Here is a 20,573-nt window from a genome sequence, read left to right on the forward strand (position 1 = left end):
ATAATAATAATAATAATAATAATAATAATAATAGTTGGAAGGAACCTTGGAGGTCATCTAGTTCAACCCCCTGCTCAGGCAGGAAACCCTATACCAGGGGTCGGCAACCTAAAAAAGGTAAAGAGCCACTGGGAACCGGTTCCATGACACATAAAAGAAACTGGGAGCCGCATGCGTGCGTCCATGCATGCGCATGCGCAAAAAAACGTTTTGCGCATGTGCAAAACGGGTTTTTCTTGTGCATGCGAGGACGCACGCGGTTGCCATTTTTTTTAATGTGTGATGGTTTGCTGATGACGGACATGGATGCAGGAGCCGGAGGGAAAGGAATGCAAAATTGCATGGAGGGGCGCAAGGGGTGGAAGATGCCAGGATGGGGAGAGGAAGAGGCAGGGTGAGTGGCTCCGAAGGACTCACGGTCAAGCTGGTGCCCAGCACGATCACGTCGTAGGCCTCGTCCATGGTGCCGGCTACACAGCCGCCTCCCCCCTCCCCGAGAGGAGCCAAGATGGACCGCGGGTTCAAGAATCCCGTTCAAGGATCTCTCCGCCGCGGGGAACCGCCCCAGCTAACTTCGCTTTTCCTATGTATGCCGTAGCAGACGCCAATGGGAGGCGTGGTGGGAGACGAGAAAGACGCGCGCGTTACTTTTCCCAGATTGGTGCCTATGCTTAGAAGCAAGAAAAAGAAGTCCCGAAGCCACTTTCCCGGGGCTGCTCGTTTGGGTGGGGAAGGGGGGGGTTGTAAATCACGGAGGCCCTGCCCCTCCTGCTGTCATGGCAACGGCGGTGGCACCACTGATCTGGAAGTAAATGGATCCGTAATTCTGAATAAAGGAGAAAATAATTCCCAACACCCCAGGTGTAGTTCCTCTCCCCATCCCCACTCTCAAGCCTCTGTCAGAAACATCTTAAAAAGATTTGCTGCTTGCAGTGACTCCCAAGATAACTCCACCAAGGAAAAGAGATCCGCGATACGGGGTGGGGAGAGGGGGAAGGGCAGTAGTTGCACCCACACTGGTTGCATGTTAATAGTGTCGGGGACTGCAGTTCACGGCGCTTCGGTTACTGGGGAATATTTTTGTCAGTTGCAAAGCTGCTTTCCACGCTCCAGCTGCGTTCCCGCTCGTCGCCAGCCATAAAATGGTTGATAGGGCTTTGGGTCGACTGAGCAATGTAGGACCGCAGCCTTTATGATCTCCTGCTTCCCCTTGATTGCGTTACGGGGTTGAGGGAGCCGACCTGTCAGCTTTGGACCGGCCTCACCGTCCCGAGGCCGCGTCGGGTTTGTTTTTTTTGCCCGCCTCGAACGACTCGCGTGTAATCGCGTCCTGATGATAAAGGATTCACGCAAGAGGGAGGGGAGAGAGCGTCCCCCGATATACTCGGTGAGGCTGAGACCGCTTTAAAGCTGGGCTTGAGGAACGTGTGTCTTTTAAAAGGCAAATCGTTTCAACTTTTTGGGACTTTTTTGGTTTTCTATCCCGTTTTAACGAGGTTCTGATTTGGCTCTGTTTGGTTTCTTTGGCGTGCCCGGGGGCGGGGGGGGGGGTCGGTGGAAGAAGAGAGATTCAGGGATTTCGAAACGGCGAAGATGAGAATACAGCATGCTTTCTTTCGTCTGCCCTCTCACCGCTTAACAGCGGCGCCGCTGCCCGTTCGCGCGGAGGTCCGCGCGCACCTCTCCAAAGTTTTGGGGAGGTGCGCGCGCACCTCCGCTCGTTCGGAGAGGTGCGCGCGCACCTCTCGGAATGGGCAGCGGCGCCGCTTGTTGGGAAAGCTGCCACGGCCCGTTTGCAGAGCTGCCGCTTTCGGCAGCCTGCAAACGGGCCGCGGCAGCTTTCCCAATGAGCGGCGCCGCTGCCCGTTTGCGCGGAGGTCCACGCGCACCTCTCCAAAGGTTTGGGGAGGTGCGCGCGCACCTCCGCTCGTTCGGAGAGGTGCGCGCGCACCTCTCGGAATGGGCAGCGGCGCCGCTTGTTGGGAAAGCTGCCACGGCCCGTTTGCAGAGCTGCCGCTTTCGGCAGCCTGCAAACGGGCCGCGGCAGCTTTCCCAATGAGCGGCGCCGCTGCCCGTTTGCGCGGAGGTCCACGCGCACCTCTCCAAAGGTTTGGGGAGGTGCGCGCGCACCTCCGCTCGTTCGGAGAGGTGCGCGCGCACCTCTCGGAATGGGCAGTGGCGCCGCTTGTTGGGAAAGCTGCCACGGCCCGTTTGCAGAGCTGCCGCTTTCGGCAGCCTGCAAACGGGCCGCGGCAGCTTTCCCAATGAGCGGCACCGCCGCCCGTTCGCGCGGAGGTCCGCGCACACCTCTCCAAAGGTTTGGGGAGGTGCGCGCGCACCTCCGCTCGTTCGGAGAGGTGCGCGCGCACCTCTCGGAATGGGCAGCGGCGCCGCTTGTTGGGAAAGCTGCCACGGCCCGTTTGCAGAGCTGCCGCTTTCAGCAGCCTGCAAACGGGCCGCGGCAGCTTTCCCAACGAGCGGCACCGCCGCCCGTTCGCGCGGAGGTCCGCGCACACCTCTCCAAAGGTTTGGGGAGGTGCGCGCGCACCTGCGCCCATTCGGAGAGGTGCGCGCGCACCTCTCCAAATGGGCGGTGCCACTCTCCATTTGGAGAGGTGCGCGCGCACCACTGCCCGTTCGAAGAGGTGCGCGCGCACCGGGCGGCTGGGAGCCGCAGGGGACGGCTCAAAGAGCCGCATGCGGCTCCGGAGCCGCGGGTTGCCGACCCGTGCCCTATACCATTTCAGACAAATGGCTGTCCAGTCTCTTCTTAAAAACTTCCAGTGTTGGAGCATTCACAGCTTCTGGAGGCAGGTTGTTCCACTGATTAATTGTTCTAACTGTCAGGAAGTTTCTCCTTAGTTGTAGGTTGCTTCTCTCCTTGATTAGTTTCCATCCATTGCTTCTTGTCCTGCCTTTGGATGCTTTGGAGAATAGCTTGACTCCCTCTTCTTTGTGGCAGCCCCTGAGATATTGGAACACTGCTATCATGTCCCCCCTCGTCCTTCTCTTCATTAAACTAGACATACCCAATTCCAGCAGCCGTTCCTTATACAGTATGTTTTAGTCTCCAGTCCCCTAATCATCTTTGTTGCTCTTCTCTGTACTCTTTCTAGTGTCTCAACATCTTTTTTACATCGTAGTGACCAAAACTGGGTGCAGTATTCCAAGTGTGGCCTTACCAAGGTTTTGTAAAGCGGTATTAATACTTCATGTGATCTTGATTCTATTCCTCTGTTAATACAGCCTAGCACTGTGTTGGCTTTTTTGGCAGCTGCAGCACACTGCTGGCTCATATTTAAGTGATTGTCCACTAGGACTCCGAGATCCCTTTCACAGTTACTACTATTGAGCAAGGTACCACCTATACTATACCTGCACATTTGGTTTTTCTTGCCTAAATGTAGAACCTTACTTTTTTCACTATTGACTTTTAATTTTGTTAGATAGCACCCAGTGTTCAAGTCTGTCCAGATCCTCCTGTATCTTAAACCTGTCTTCTGGAGTGTTGGCTATTCCTGCCAGCTTCGTATCGTCTGCAAATTTGATGAGTTCCCCATTTATCCCTTCGTCCAAATCGTTGATGAAGATGTTGAAGAGCACTGGGCCCAGAACAGAGCCCTGGGGCACCCCACTACATACTTCCCTCCACGTAGATGCGGTTCCATTGAGGACCACATGCTGAGTACGGCTGGTCAGCCAGCTACGAATCCATCTGGTAGTGACTCTGTCTAACCTGCATTTTTCTATGTTATGAAGTAGTATATTTTCTAGGTTCTAGGGATGATGAATTACTGCAGGCTCAAGCCCTTGTGCCAAGCCCCACAAAGGCATCTTTAGTTGTTTGAAATTAAATAAAATAGCTGAGCCCTGTCAGATAGTCTAAGAAGATAGTCTAAGAAGAAGAAGTTCAAAACTGCTGGAGGAATAGAAGAAGAATTTGGTAAAATGTAGTTTTGAGGGAATTCTGCTCTAGAAAAGTGTAGGAAATTGTTCTCCATACCATGACAAAGAGAACAATCCCTTCTACTGTATCTGAAAAGATGCATTATGTACCAAAAACTATTTTTGTATCTTAGGTAAGTAGGAACAAATTATACAGTGTCCACTCCATGACAACAGTTTCATGGAACACTCTGTGTTCACTGGGACTTATTTATGCTTTTATTTTGTATTTTTTTAACTGTTGTACCTTTAAAAATATTGTCTGTAAAATGTGTTGAGCAATACCTTTTGTTTTTGTTCAGACATATCTGAGGGACTTTCATTCATTTTTGTGTGTACACTTGCTACTTTTAGTACATTCCTTAGCAAGGCACAGCAAAACATATTTTCATACTGCACTAACTTTCTGTAAGTAAACAGTATATACATTTTGGATTGCTGCATCTCAGGAAGAATATTAGAGTTAGAACACATTCAGAATCAAGCAATTAAAATGCCCAAGAGACTAGAGCAGAGTTGTCAAAGTGCATGACTAAGTGATATCTTAGACAAAATGCTTTTTCCCCCCTTTCTAACATTTTCCTGGAAGCACAGGATCTGTTTTTGGACCAGCCCACAAAATACAAATTGAACAAGTATAATAGTAATAATTGTATTTCTTTACCTGCCATGAAACCGTAATTAGAGATATAGTAAGAAGATTACCATCTTCTTATTTGTTTGATTCATACATGGGTGCCAAATTGCCCTGAAGAGTCAATATTCAAATTATTTTGCTGTGGTATAATTTCTAAAAGAATTGTAATCAACAAGACATTCTTTATGAAGAAAACAGCTGTGGCCATCTGCACATTATAATAATACTTGTATGGAATCATATGTAATTCACATTGTCTTCTGATAAATAGGTAGTTGCAAAGCATTCACAAGAGCACTTCACAAGGAGAGTTAAAGCAATCAAGATGCCCTTTCTCAGCCTATTAAAGTAGCTGCATCTTTTGAAAATCTTGTACAGTTGCCTCAAAGTCTGTCTCCAGCTTCTATGGATGTATTTCTGCTGGATCTGTTCACATACACAAAACCTTCTAAGGACACTGATGCATTAGGGCTGCAAAGAGCATTTCAGCACATATAGTGCATCTTTTGAATGTTTCCCACACCTTAGACAGTAGGTCTGGTGAAACTGCAGCCAACCACCCTTCACTGGATTCTTAGAAACAGTGTTTTTTAGCTTACAACCTAGGCTATACAGTATCTGAATCTTATATATTAAAATTGAAAGTGATCCAGGACAATTACAATGTCTTACTCCTCATGTTGAATTTTGATTGTGTGAAATTATCTAAGAAGTCTTGCAATTACTCAATAACCCAGTAGAGGTCACCGAGTTACAAGTAGAGACTTTACATGTAGCATGAGGCTTTGGGTCAAACTACATATTACACATCACCAGAAAGGTGTTTTTTTTAATTAATGTTATTCTAATTAAGAAAGGGGGGGAGAACTGAGCTGTTTCAAAATGAAAAGGGGAAGTAGATAATAACCATTTAGTGAGGAAAAATTGCTGAACAAGTTGATTTGAAGTGTCCCTCACACCACTGCTCTTGTGTTTAAACTAAACACAGATTTTAAAAGACAAAATTAATATATATATATTTCACTGGTCTTAGGAGGAAAATAATAGTATGCAAACAATATTTTTTCTGCATTAAAATATTGACATCTGATCTAAAGTAGAGGATTTGTAGAGGGATATATATATATATATATATATATATATATATATATATATATGTATATGTATATGTATATGTATATGTATATGTATATGTATATGTATATGTATATGTATATGTATATGTATATGTATATGTATATGTATATGTATATGTATATATATATCCCTCTACAAATCCTCTACTTTAGATCAGATGTCAATATTTTAATGCAGAAAAAATATTGTTTGCATACTATTATTTTCCTCCTAAGACCAGTGAAACCAGTATTGTTATTACTCAATTTACACATATTTTTGTGCAGCTATCCTTATGCACATATTAGTAAATGGCTTTCCCTGATATATGCATTTAACACAAGCTTTCAAGTCTACACTTTCTTTAAATGCTATTTATATAATTGTCTTAAATATATGCTGATCTAAAGTCGTAGCAAACTTAACTTTTTTCAGCTTGTACTGGTTAGGTGCTTATTCTGACAGAGAGTGGTAGATTACCTGAAAAAAATATTCCACAGTGTGAGACCACAACAAAAATCTAATTCATGGACCGTTGGAAAGGTGATAAATAAGATCAGTATTATAACACCTTCAGACACATCTGTGGATTGATTAAATTTTGGATGGCAAGGTATAAATCATTTTTTTGCACATCAAGGAGGATATCAAGGAAGAAAAGGGAACCAAGATTATCATGGTGCCCAAAAACGTCTTCCAAAAATAAAGTTACCATATTTTTGGCTATCTGGTTAGATGAAAAAAAAAACTATAATAGAAGGACTGAGGATGTTTCCATCCTTCTATTTCCATATTAAAATCTAAATTCATCCTGTGAAGTTAAATGATGGAAGATTCAGGACAGATAAAAGAAAGTCTTTCCACTGCATATAGTTATAGTGTGAAATTTACTATAACATGTAGAATAAACATTAATTTAAGCAGATTTAGAAGGTAATTGGACAAATTCATAAAGCATAATTCTAACAATAATTATGAATTGTGATGGGTAGTGTATATAACCTCCATGTTTAGAGGCCACATGCCTCTTAATACCAAAAAAGAATAACTCTGCTTATGTTCCTATGTGCCCTTTAAATTGGTTTCGCATTCTGCTGTTGTTCTACGTCTTACTTTGATCTCAAGGTTGAAGACAGAATGTCCAAGAGGATGAAAATATCTGCCTTGCATGCTCTGGTTTATAACATTCCATTTGTGGCCATTCACTCTCAACAGCTGCAAAATGTTACAGGGAAATGATGCTGTATATAATACAAAGCAATGTGTAGGTTAGGAAAATGAACCCATTGCAGTGCTATTGATGATATTAAGCTCATTTATCTTGAAGGGTTTAACAATGCAGGATACAAAATTTGATTTGTGTGAAAAATATTCCAAGATTTCATTGCTCAGTTTTTCATACTGGATTTAAGATAGAAACATTGATGCTGGAGGAAATGAAGAGATGGTGTAGGGCTTCATTGCAAAAATTGATCCTTTGATTCATGCTACTCTTTTATCTCTACCTGTTCCTATTAGGTAAAGGTAAAGATTCCCCCGCACATGCATGATAGTCGTTTCCAACTCTAGGGGCCGGTGCTCATCTCCGTTTCAAAGCCGAAGAGCCAGCGCTTGTCCGAGGATATCTCCATGGTCATGTGGCCGGCATGACTAGATGCCAGAGGCGCACGGAACTCTGTTACCTTCCCACCGTAGTGGTCCCTATTTTTCTACTTGCATTTTTACGTGCTTTCGAACTGCTAGTTTGGCAGAAGCTGGGACGAGTAACAGGTGCTCACTCTGTTACACGGCACTCAGGATTCGACCTGCCAAACTGCCGACCTTCTGATCGACAAGCTCAGCGTCCTAACCCACTGAGCCACCTGTTCCTATTAAATGATGCTTATTATAGAACCTGAAGGGACGTGGTGGCTCAGTGGGTTAGGATGCTGAGCTTGTCGATCAGAAGGTCGGCAGTTTGGCAGGTCGAATCCTGAGTGCCGTGTAACAGAGTGAGCACCTGTTACTCGTCCCAGCTTCTGCCAAACTAGCAGTTCGAAAGCACGTAAAAATGCAAGTAGAAAAATAGGGACCACTACGGTGGGAAGGTAACAGAGTTCCGTACACCTTTGGCGTCTAGTCATGCCAGACACATGACCACGGAGACGTCCTCAGACAAGCGCTGGCTCTTCGGCTTTGAAACAGAGATGAGCACCGGCCCCTAGAGTTGGAAACGACTAGCACCCATGTGCAGGGGAACCTTTACCTTTACCTTTATTATAGAACATTGCTTATAAACAACAATATTTTGATTGTAATAGTTTAGTTATTTTATACTTGTTGAATATAGGGATTGTACCAGTTCTGCTAACTCCAGGCTGAGTTCTTTTTTAAAATCTTCCTGGGTGTTTTACATAAGCTTCTAAGTCTCTTAGTTCCTTTCTGAGCAAAAACTAAACAGAATGACTAAGTGGAAGATAGCAGCTAATTTTCCTACTTTGAACAAGAACAGGAAATAATAAAATGAACTTACAACTGGAGCAGAACACAGTATTAATATACTGCCCATAATGAAGGCTAACATGTAGCAAACCAGAAGCATTTATCACATACCAACATAGGTTTATGAGATAATTATCAGAGCTTTATAAGAGCTTTACAAACCAAAAGCTACAGTGCACCAACAGAATTGAATCTGCATATATCCTCTGATAGTTGGGTTTTTATCAGTTTAACTGATGGATATCTAAAATAATCCAAACATGCTGCTATGGACTTACTTCTTATTTCTAAAAGTTCTATCAGGACAATCAGAAATAGCAGTAGTGGTTTATCGGTTTATTTACTGAAGCTTCTTAAGAACCATGAAGTAATTTTCACGGCGTTTCTCCTGCAATGCTCCTGATAGTTTTTTAAAATTTGTCTTAGGGGTCCATATATGAATGATGGCAATTCATCTATTGTTACCTTACGGTATTTATTCAGTAAAATAGTTATTCCATGCAGAAAGTCTTTTTCTAAATGTTCTGGCTTCATGCAGAAGTGCAGTTTAATGTGTGCCTTAGGGAGAAGTACACACCAGCAAGAACCAGTCTCAAATTATTAGCATAAGAAAAGGCTGTTAAATTCTGGAATTCCTCTGTGATCTTTCAATGGAAACTTACTGACCCTGGAGGCTTGCTTTGAAAAGCCATTTATGGGAAATGACATACAAGGTTTTATGTGTTTAGTGATTTTTCTCTAGGGTTCAAAAATAAAATGTATTATGTAAAGATCTTCAAACAATTATTGTACAGTAATCAAGGGAAGAAAGAACAAAAGCTGCACCCTGGCTTGCAGTCTAAGGTAAAGTTCTCAAAAGGTTAACAGGTTATTTTAATTATTTAAAGGAATCTTTAGATTTATAACAAAACAATTCCCATCAATTTGCATGTTTATCAGAATGTAAAACCAGTGAAAACGGAGAGCAAATGCGATATTACTGACAATGGATTGCTGCTGGTGGTGATCATAATTGAGCTGGCGGGACAGCCTATTCTACCTTATAGATCAGGGGTGTCAAACTTAATTTCATTGAGGGCCGCATCAGCATTGCGGTTGCCCTCAAGGGGCCGGGTGGGTAGGGCCATGATGGGCGTGGCCTGCTGGGTGGGCGTGGCTAGAGTGCGTATGCCCTACTGGGTGGGCATGGCCAGCTCTACATTGTTCGCATCAAGGGTACCTATGGGGGCCTGGGCAGCAGTGGGACAGATCTGAGGGTCTCTGGCAGAAGGAGGGTCTCTGGGCCAGGGCCAAGGCAGTGGGGGCCGTTCCCTCCCTGTTTCCAGGATGGCTTCGCAGGCCACAAGAAACCACTTCGCGGGCCGGATCTGGCCTCCGGACCTTGTGTTTTACATGTCTGTTATAGATGTTTTACTTTTATTGTAAAATAAGGTATTGTAATTCATTGTAAATAAGGTAATGATGCCCTCAAGTTGTATCACTTCATTATCTGATGATGATGTGGACTGCTCCATGCAATCACCTGACAACAGTTGGGAAGTAGTTTGACATGAGCTTGCTCTGGGATGTGGTTTATATTCCTCATCTAATTGACAGTCGTGGAATTTCCTGGATGCCTCCCATCTCTTCCCATATTAACCAGGCCCCATCAGTGCTGAATTTCAGAGCCCAGGCAAAGTCAGATTGGCATTTAAGACCAGAACTTTAAAATATGTGTATTATGTAATAGAAAAAAAAATGCCACCTACAAATTAAGAAAAACTTATCTAATACACGGGTCTGAGGAATTCTGGGAGTTGAAGTCCACAAGTCATAAAAGGGCCACGTTTGAAGACCCCTGGTCTAATATGTCATTCTAGATGGCAAAAAAAAACTAATAAAGAGGCTAGTGCATTTATTTATATTTTATTTTAAATACAGTAAATGTTATAATGTTCATTTGTTGATTTATGTCTAAGATAGCCTGCTCGTGTTGAAATCAGTCATCTGGATTTTCCTTTCTTTCACCTTCTAGTCCAACTCTTCTCATAGTATGTAATGCTGGTTTTTGATCTACCAGAATTATACTGGTTTTGACAGAATATACTTGTAAAGCTTATGTTACTCTGTAAGAAGTCTTATCTGTGTATCAGTATCATCTATCTATAAGAATGAGCAACCAAAATTATTTCAGAGTAAAAGACTGCAGTGGATAGGGTGATAACTAATTAAACAGAGACACCATGTAAATGGACACTGGGATTTGAAGTGAGAAAAATGTTTAGGGAAAGTTTGAAATTTCTCTTGAATATGTTAAATCTTAAAAAAGAAACCACATATATTTATTTTTAAAAGTATTACTTTCATCAAAACAACACTAAATTGTGTCATCCCTTGGTTGGCTGTCACTGACATTTGGCAGCAAGATTTAGTTGGTCATCCATCGTTGTTGATGAAGACCTCAACACCTGATAGTGACTCTAGACTATTGCCATGACTTGGACTTGAGTGAGTGAGATTTGCACAATGTCAGCCTCATTTTTTCTTCCCATATCTCACCTGGATCCTCTGATAGGACATAGTCAAGATGACTGGAGATGTGACTAAGCACAGTGGATGACTGAGATATCTTCTATGTCTTTTTGTGCTTGCAGAGACTTATTTCTTAACCATTGTACCATCCAAGGTTCTCGTCTTCTCAATCTTCTGGAGTCTGTCTTTGCATGGTGGGATAGACAACTCCCTGTCACACCAAAGATTAAAACGCCATTGACTATCTTCACCTGGTTTAGCTGACTTGTTGAAGCCATTGCTGAGAGTTGGCCATTGTTGCATGCAAGCATCCACAAGGAGCCACAGATGAGAATTGAGTGCCAAATAGAGACCACAGGTGGGAAAACTGCTCTAAGAAAAAAAGATGGGATCTCTCTCCCCCACCACACACACACTGGTGGTGTTACCCAATCTTGGTATCCCATATACCCCAGCAGCATTTCATTCTTTGAAAAGCAAGGCTGGAAAATAAAACAGCTAATTTCATGTAGTCTGAAGATTGCCCAGACCTGCTGTAGCAATAATAATTCTTACAATTTTATTGGAAATTGATGTGCTACAAAGTACATCGTCAGCCTCCAGCATCATCTTAATTCTGAACTGGGCATCTAGAATATGAGAAAATAAACACTGCAACCCAGTGCTATCTGTGAGAAAGTACCCAGGGGAGGAAAAGATGAAAATGAAAGGGTCTAATAAATGAGTAGGACAGGAAGGCCTGGAGGAACATTGTCCATAGGGTCGCGATGGGTCGGACACGACTTCGCAACTAACAACAACAAAAAATAAATGAGTGTATTTTGATTGGTGAAATTTCCCTATAATTAATTTGTGAACTTGGAGCCCTCTGGAGCAATCATTTTACCCATTGGCACATAAAGACTGACAGGTCCTAAGTCTTAGTGAGCTACTAGGGTAGAACCCCAAATTCATATAATAATAACAGGGCTATTGCAAGGACACATCCACTAGATTAAGCTCCTTGCAGAAAAGGCGCTGTGTGCCGATGTCTCTCCGTATGCACACTTATAAATAAATTAAAGTTGGCAGTTGTGCTTGCTTCAAGAATTTTTTGGACTGAACACTGGAAGCTGAACACTGTCACAAGAGTTCCTTCTTGGAAAAATCTGTGATTGTCTTTAAGGGTGATATATAGATAAATAGGGCCAGATGTTCTCATTCACAGGTGTTTTGAAACCAGTAAGATGTATCTAAGCTTCCTTTCAAAAAATCCAGAATTCTCTAGTGAGAAATTTTCTTTCTGATTTGATTCCCAGACTTTCATAAATGATGATGACATTTTGATCCACTGGAGAGGAAAGGGATTGGTAGACCAGACAGTGGTCAAGGTCATTCATATTAAGGAGCTGGAGTTTTTTGTTGTTGTTGTTCTTTCCTGGAAGATAGACAAGCAAAACAAAAACTTCTGAAATAAAAATTGGCACTTGGTTTCGAAATCAAGTGAAACAATTTTTTAATAATGATACCTTAAAGTTATAATGTTAAATAGCTGCATTTCCTGTTTGTCTTTTCATTCATAGGATAATCCGAAATGAGGGTCACATTAGGGTTCATTGTAGTTGATGAAAATTGGTGGGTAGCATGAGCTCTCAGTCACACATCATAGCCCAGCTGTTTCTTGTCATGAATATGAAACCATATGCCGTGATGGGATTCAGCCAGTTCTCACTGGTTTGGAGGAACCAGTAGCTAAATGTTGTTGAGTTCAAAGAACCGACTGAATGCACATCACTTCCGGAAGTCTGTTCTAGACCTGAGAGGCCTGGAGGAGGCCTCCCAGGACTAGAACAGCTCACCACAGAGAACCAGTTGTTCAGGGATTTGAATCCCACCACTGCCCATATATGAGGGCAGGCAACACATGGCCAATATTTATACATATGGTCAGGGACAGGGCAAATGCAGTGGTGGGATTCAAATATCTGAACAACCGGTTCTCTTTTTGGATGCAGGCCTGGGCCTATGAGGCCTAGAATGGACTTCCGGAAGTAGCATCCACACAATTCTGGTAGGCCGTTCTAGGCCTGGGAGGCCTCCTCCAGGCCTCCCAGGCCTAGACTGGATTTTCGGAAGCAGTGTGCATTCAGCCGGTTCTCCGAACTTAGCAAAATTTAGCTACCGGTTCTGCTGAACTGGTGCAAACTGGCTGAACCCCACCACTGGGCAAATGTATAACCAAGCCCTTAAAATATTTCTTTTTAAACAGAGCAAACCTTTAGGATGAAATAAAATCCATTATAAAGAAGGCACCACTAGCAAGTCTATTCACAATAAAAGTAGGAAGCAGCAGAATGAATGAATTACTGTATAGTTTTAAGATATTAATGTGCATAGTTTTAATTTTATTTAATTTTTTCCCTACTTCTTCCATAACCAGTAAGTGCCCAAAATTATAGGGGAGATGGCAGCATAAAACTTTAATAAAATAATCAGATTTTAAAAATAGATTAAAATGTGTAAAACCTAAAGTGATGCCCAAATAAATCAGGTAAATGCCACTTAATTTAGTTGGAGAAAATATCTTAGATTATGCTGGGACTTTAACATTCACACTGAAGGCACTTTGGTATTATTTAGCTGACGTTTTCATGGGTATAGTATCTTCAATACCTTCCTCTGAACAGATTTCAGACAAACCTTGAAATATTCAAAGCTACATCCTAGCTACGATTCTCTTTGTGACTCAGAATTATTGGAAAATGAAATCAAATATCCAGCATCTGGGTGTAACTAGATCATATCCACTTCCTACAAATTCAGGAACCAGGTGTTATCAATGAAACCGGGTGAGAATTACATAATTAAGGAAAGGATAGAACAAATACCAAATGCAAAAAATGGAGCAATCTGAGGTTGGATTCATTGCATATAAAACAAATGAAACAGAATCATAGTTTGTTTATGTTATGCAAAAATAAGCAATATGTCTCCACTTTACAGTAACCATTAGTGCTGGATTGAACTAATGATAAAGGATGCCATAGTTAATCATTATTTAAATCTCAAAGGCAACCAAGGGAAGGAGAGAGGAAATGTAAAGAAGGTGGAGAACCAGAGAGCATAATAAAGGTAAAGGTAAAGGTTCCCCCGCACATGCGTGCTAGTCGTTTTTCGACTCTAGGGGCCGGTGCTCATCTCCGTTTCAAAGCCGAAGAGCTAGCGCTTGTCCGAGGACGTCTCCGTGGTCATGTGGCTGGCATGACTAGACGCCAAAGGCGCACGGAACACTGTTACCTTCCCACCGTAGTGGTCCCTATCTTTCTACTTGCATTTTTACGTGCTTTCAAACTGCTAGGTTGGCAGAAGCTGGGACGAGTAACAGGTGCTCACTCTGTTATGCGGCACTCGGGATTCGACCCGCCAAACTGCTGACCTTCTGATCAACAAGCTCAGCGTGCTAACCCACTGAGCCACCGCGCCCCTAGAGAGCATAATAGCATGCAGATAATTTCTAAAAGGGAAGGAGGGTGGAGAGAAGTCTGAAACATTCTACGATGACAAAACCTCATGAAACTGAAATGGGATGTTTGCTGTCTTCTGAGTTAAGACAGGAAGAATTTTGGCAAAAAAGACAGGAACATTGTTAAATATGGTTTACTGAAGAAACTGCAATGGCTGGGCTTTCACAAAAGTCAAAGACAAAAGTGTACAGGATCTTACTGCTCAAGGACCACCAGATGTATCTAGCATGTTGAAAACCATATTCCAAAAATGTTATGAAACTCTGCTTGTATCTTCTTAGCATCTGATTCAGACTATACAGATGATGAACCAGTATCAGGGTTAAGAATCAGGATTAAGATTTTACATAATAAGATAATGATTGAAATGAGGGATGGTAATAATCCATGAAAGTTTTGTGCATTTTTCTATAAAATTTTATTCTATTTTCTATTTCTTTAACCTTTCAATTATCTTGTTTGCTAATCAAAATGTCACATGGTACTTTGATAAATGTTTTCGTGAAATCAAGATATATTATGACTGAAACATTCCTACAATATGCTAAAGAAGTTACAGATCAAAACAAATGAAATAAAAGTAGTTTGGCAAAACCTGTACTTGACAAATCCATGATAACTTCACTGCATTGTTTTCAATATGCTTATCAACTGATTTTATATAATTTCTTCTAGAATCTTGCCGGATGTTGACATTAGACTAACTGGTTTTATCTAGATCTTCCTCCTTTGTCCTTTATTTTTTTTTACAGTTATGAAGATTAATATGATGTTGAATTGCAATAGATGATAATGCCTAATAATTAGTATAAAGTTGACAGAATAGATTTATAATATGTTTTGATATAGCAAATCATAAGAAACATTGTAATTTATATTAATCAGGAATAGTTAGGTTGCCCCTAAAATCTGAAGAATACTAAGCTCTGTATTTAACAATCTAATTACATATAACTTTAAGGAAAAACAGACTGAAAGTTTTAAAAAAACCCCAACTCTAATGTTATTAGTTCACAAAGGTCCTGAATCTTACCAATGTTTTTTACAGTTATTTTGTGCCTAGTTTTTGAACTGCTGATTCTTAACTGTTTTAGAAGGCAGTGGATATAAATTTCATTAGAATAATATAATGTGTCCCCCAACTGATCAAATCTGTTTCAATTGCTCTACTCAAAATCAGTTCCTGAGGCTGTTGTGAAGTGTCAGTATTGCAAAATGGGGATGGAGATAAATGGGGATCATGAGATCCAACATCTCTCACTTGATTCTGAATGAAAGGTGAAGGTATTAGCCTAAAATAATATCAGCACTTATGAAGTTTTAAAGACAAACTTGCGGAATCAATCTTAATAGACTTTGCTGCAAAATCATGGTAGCTAGGGAATTCTGGGAGTTAAGAGTCCACCCATCTTAAAAGTTGCTAAGGTTGAAAAACATGGTTTAGACAAATAGTAAGCACTATCTTCCTAGTGATTATACATTAAAATTAAGGTTGGATAGTTAAGCTCTAAGTCGTAAAGGATAGGGGCAATCTATGCTTGTTTCTCAGCTTACATTGAGACTCTGAGTGCAGATTACTGCCACTTTTTCATTTTGATGGCCTTTTTTGAAAAGTATAACTCACTTTGGCACTTACTGGGAGTTCACTTACCTTCTTGGTCCCTGCTCTTTGTTTTCCTTCCCAAGGTCACTGCCTCCTTTAGTTACACAAATGATCCTACGCCCTGGCAGTTCAGAATCTTTTCTTTTGTGGAATTGCAGCTGATTGGGAGCCAAAGCCTTATTTGTACAAGTGACTGGCTTAGTTTTCTGTTTTCCATTTCAGTGCTAAGCGATGACAGGAATGACCTGCTGCGTCAGGAATGATAGTGCAGAATGCCTGGGAATCTGCAGCATTGCTCTGGAGGTAAACTCCATTTACACTGATACCTCAGTTTGGGGAAGGGGATGAAACTTAGCTGATAGTATTCCAACATGCAAACTGGAAAAAGAACTTGACAGGCAGGAAACTGCTGGCTATGAATAATTATCAAATGTAATTTACAAAACTTCCAGGAAGATTGCTTGCCACAGCAGGAAATAAGGATAGAAGCTTCTCTGCTGGTTTCCAATTTATTTTTTGAAAAGTTCCTGCCTGGATAAACACAAGATAGGAAGATTCTAGTGAGACTTCAGTTCTGTTCATCCTTCTTGTTTGCTCATGATGAAGACATTAGCTGGCCCTGGTTCAAATGGCCATGTCTCCTGTTAGATTTCATTGGAGTGTATTGGAGGAGGAGGCTACAGCAGGAAACCAGCTGAGCCAATCAGACGTTCGGCTTACTCCCGCCTGAAAGCTGGACCAATCGGCTGCGTCTGCATTTTGACAGCTAGGGAATCCTCGTGGCGGTTGCGCCTGCGTGGTCGGTAGTCAGGCTGACAGCTGAGAGCTGTCAGCTGCTGCGCCTGCATATTTGCCGGCGGCAGTTTGACAGCTGTCAAACTGCCGTGTGTGTTTCTGTCAGCCGTTATTTACCTCATGCAACAGTTGTTAACTTGAACTAATATAACCATAACATTAACATATAAATATCTAACATTAATATATAACAACAACCATGTATACATTGAGATTAGCTGAGCCTCCCTTCGTGCCCCCACCCCCCAACTTACAGTGACACAAACCCTCCATCTTATTACACCATGTGAACTAATTGCACAACACACCGGCCTCACAAGTCAATTATGCATAAAGTTTATAAAAAATATTTCCTGTTCAAAAGCCTAACAGCCCGTGGATAAAAGCTGTTTTTCAGCCTGTTGGTGCGGCTGGCTACACCCCTATATCTCCTACCCGATGGTAGGAGAGTAAAGAGATACCGTCCAGGGTGTGAGTCACCCCTGAGAATTTTCCTCACTCTTCCAAGGCAGCGAGCCCTGGCGATGTCATCCAGTGGTGTCAGGGGACAGCCCACAATGTCTTGTGCTGTGCTCATCACCCTCTGTAATGCTTTCCTATCTGCGGCTGTCAGACCAGCATACCAAACCACAATACCATAATAGAGGACGCTCTCTATAGTAGACTGGTACAAGAGGGTCATAAGCCGTTGTTCTATCCTGTTCTTCTGCAAGACCCTGAGAAAGTGAAGCCTCTGTTGGGCCTTTCTGGCCACCTGGGTTGTATTAACTTTCCAGGTCAGATCTTCGCAGAGGTAGACTCCCAGAAATTTAAAGGAGGAGACTGTCTCCACACAGTCCTCCCCGATGTAAAGTGGGGCAGGTTCCTCCTTTTTCCTCCGGAAGTCTAGCACCATCTCTTTCGTCTTGCCGATGTTCAGGTGCAAGTTGTTGTTACAAAACCATATGGATAGTTTTTGTACCTCCGCCCTGTATGCTGTCTCATCCCCACACTTGTGCAGTGTCTTCCCATAATAGGGTTAGTAGTTATGGTATGAATAAAAGATTGCACAGCTGAACCTGAGAATCTGGTTCCTCAAAGTGGCTTGTGTAATATGGTTTTTTCTTTGTTTACAACAGAAAGAAGCTGAGGAAAGCTTCTTCTTAGCAACAAAAATATAAGCAACCTCCATTACTAACTGTACACTGCAAACTTAAGATTCATCTGCATGATCACTAAGCATTTGTTAAACTTATGCACACACATTGTGTCAAGATCCCTCAGCTCACCACCTAGGCAGTTCCTGCTCATCTTTTGCTTTACATCAAAAGCTGTGCTTTCAGCTTCAGCTGAAACAAGCTGTATGGAGCAGTGAATCATTCTTATGTAAGTTGAGAAACATGACTTGCCATGACACTAAGCTACTGTGGGCAGGCCCCTCTGTCTGGTCGATCACCAGTGATTGTTAGGGATGTTCACATTTTGGCTGCAGGAAAACCCACAGTATCAAAAAAAAGCATCTATTCCATTTGCCTTGCCAATTGACAATAATAGGAGAACAGGAGGAAAGAAGGAAGAAAGATGGAGATTTCTAGGACTCAGAAGACCCACTTTCCCCTATATAGTAGCCCAAACCTCCATCGTAAGGTCAAAACAGCTCTACTGCAGGAGTTTGGCTGCCAGGTCTTTGACTTTGCTGTTTCCAAAGCGAAAAGCAGCACCAAAGCAAAAGGTGAGGTCCCCTGGTCTTCTGATAGGGTCTAGGACAACTTGTCACAGCCAACTTGCCACAGGACAAGAGTTACACTAATACAGAAGAAACGGTGGAATAGAATAATTGAAAAAAGGATGCAAAAGTAGGGACAAAATAAAATGTGAATGACAAAAATTAAAATTATTTTAAATAAGTAAATTGAATGCTTGAATTGTCCCACAGCAAAGTTGGCCCATGACAAGTTGGCTGTGGTGAGTTCTCCCATTCTGCTTCTGATAGACCACTGCACATGTGTCTGAAATGCCTTCCATCCTCACTGGGTACATTAGCCCCTTTCCATGGGTTTAGGAGTGCAGACTTCTGACAGCAGATCTGTGGGTGTCTGCAACTGGCACCAAAGGATCTATTTGCCTACCCTGCCTCTCCCTTCCACTGGATTCTCAGTGCAGGCAGAGCCCTATCCTGTTTTCATTTGTATGGCAGAACAGAGGTTTTGAAATGCAGTTAACTTTTTTTTTGAGCTGCTATATATTTGTGACAGCTCCTGCACAGCATTTACGACTGGTTGAAGCATCATGTTTTGTGATATATTTTTTGCCATTTACCAGCAAAAAACACCCATTGGATAAGCTGGATTCATACTTATAATGTGTGATTCACTTAATGACCCTCATAAAAACAGTCACATGACTCAGCTTGTGACCACAACAATTTACGATTAAAATTCTAGGCTCAGTTTTGAGGGTAAGTCAAGGATATCTGCACAATTCACTTACAAACCTTCTCTTCCTCACTTTGTCAACCTTGATCTAATTTCAAGCATTTCATTGAGCTGTAACATTGCTTAATGTTTCTAAGTAAAGCTTTTGTTGTAATTTTGGACACTAGTGACTATTGTTCTATTTCCGTGATCCTTTTTCTGACCAAGGTTGTCTGCTTGGTGACATGTTCTTGATACCAAGTTCTGTAGAGAACAGCTGACACAGAGCTGTAGCTGGCTGCTTCTCCCCATAGGAAGAGAAAGTTTTTCCCACTCATGGATACTTATATACTCAGTGAAATATAACTGAAGTCGCAGCAGAAGTGATCAACAATATGTTTGTAGAAGAGTAAACCAAAGGAGTTATCATTCTTTCTGATTCACAGTGGTAACATGCTTTGAATCATCATGAGAGACAGAAGGCTGGGGACTTATTTACTGGACTGAATGCTGGCAGTGACAGGCATAGTGTCAGTGGCATTGAAAGATTCTTCTGCATTGTGTCATCTTTAGGATTTACTCCTACAAATAAATTTCAAATTTGTCTTCTGTGATGATTAATCACAAATTACCTGAGGTAATATTTCTATTATGTTTTAGGAGGAGCAGCTCTGTCCTTGATTTACACTTCAGGAAGACTCACTTGTGCTATTACATTAAACAAATCTATCTTTGTATGCATTTACAAAAGGTGAAAATGCAATCAATTGCAATCCATCGTAGCAAAATGGGACAATGAGGAGAACAAAAGGCAATTTTTGAAAGGGCTGTGTTGTCAAATTTCAGAACTATAGATGTTAATTTTATTCTGAATCTGTTTTAATCTTCCTGGGGTGGGAAAAAGGGCAGAAATAAATATTGTTTATCTAGACTGGCTACAATTCTACACAAACATAGATGGCAAATTGCATGCATTTTGGGCAAATAACTATGCATTCATAATCATAATAAAAAAATGAAATGTAACTGCACTTGAATTCAGTGGAAAAAAATCATTTTCTCCCGTGAGTTACCATATCTGGGCTACAAAAATTCAGACAAGAGCTGTGTGATAGCAAAGAGTGGTCATCCAGATTTCTGCAACACAGATAATAAGAGTTGTAATTTATTAAATGTACATATCCAATTCGCAGTAATAATGGTACCTTCTCTATGTATGCAATTTACTTAAATAACTGTTTTAAGGTATGTTGCCTTTATGATGACTATTCAAGATAAAAAATTTATCTCAAGAAAAACATATTTTATTTTTGTCATTTTTTTCCTCTGTGAGCCTTGTCAAGTTTAAGTTGTGTCTTTCTTCACACAAATACTTCTGCTTCCCCCCAATCCCCAATACTTTTAAAAACTCTTTGGTTGATTCTATAATTTTCCTTCTTACTATGGCCTTTACAAGATTTCTATTCTCTTAAACTTGCCTACAAGATTAGCTGAATTGCAGCTAAAGCTTTCATTGGTTGCACAGTCAGATGTTTAGATTGGATTTGGCATTTTTTTCTATCTACCTGAAGCTGTTTTTCACAGACCCA

General features: G+C 41.6%; 1 long non-coding RNA gene across 1 annotated transcript in view; it reads left to right on the plus strand.

Moving 5' to 3' along the window:
* LOC308660689 overlaps positions 1-17,776 on the plus strand; it is a 30,858-nt gene extending 13,082 nt beyond the window's left edge. The window contains exons 2-3 of the long non-coding RNA XR_014024790.1: positions 16,019-16,099; positions 17,710-17,776. This is a non-coding gene — a long non-coding RNA (uncharacterized lncRNA). The remainder of the gene's footprint in view (positions 1-16,018; positions 16,100-17,709) is intronic.
* Positions 17,777-20,573: the final 2,797 nt, after the last annotated feature.

This window comes from Vipera berus, assembly GCF_964194415.1.
Source record: "Vipera berus genome assembly, chromosome: 1".
Lineage (NCBI taxonomy): Eukaryota > Metazoa > Chordata > Lepidosauria > Squamata > Viperidae > Vipera > Vipera berus.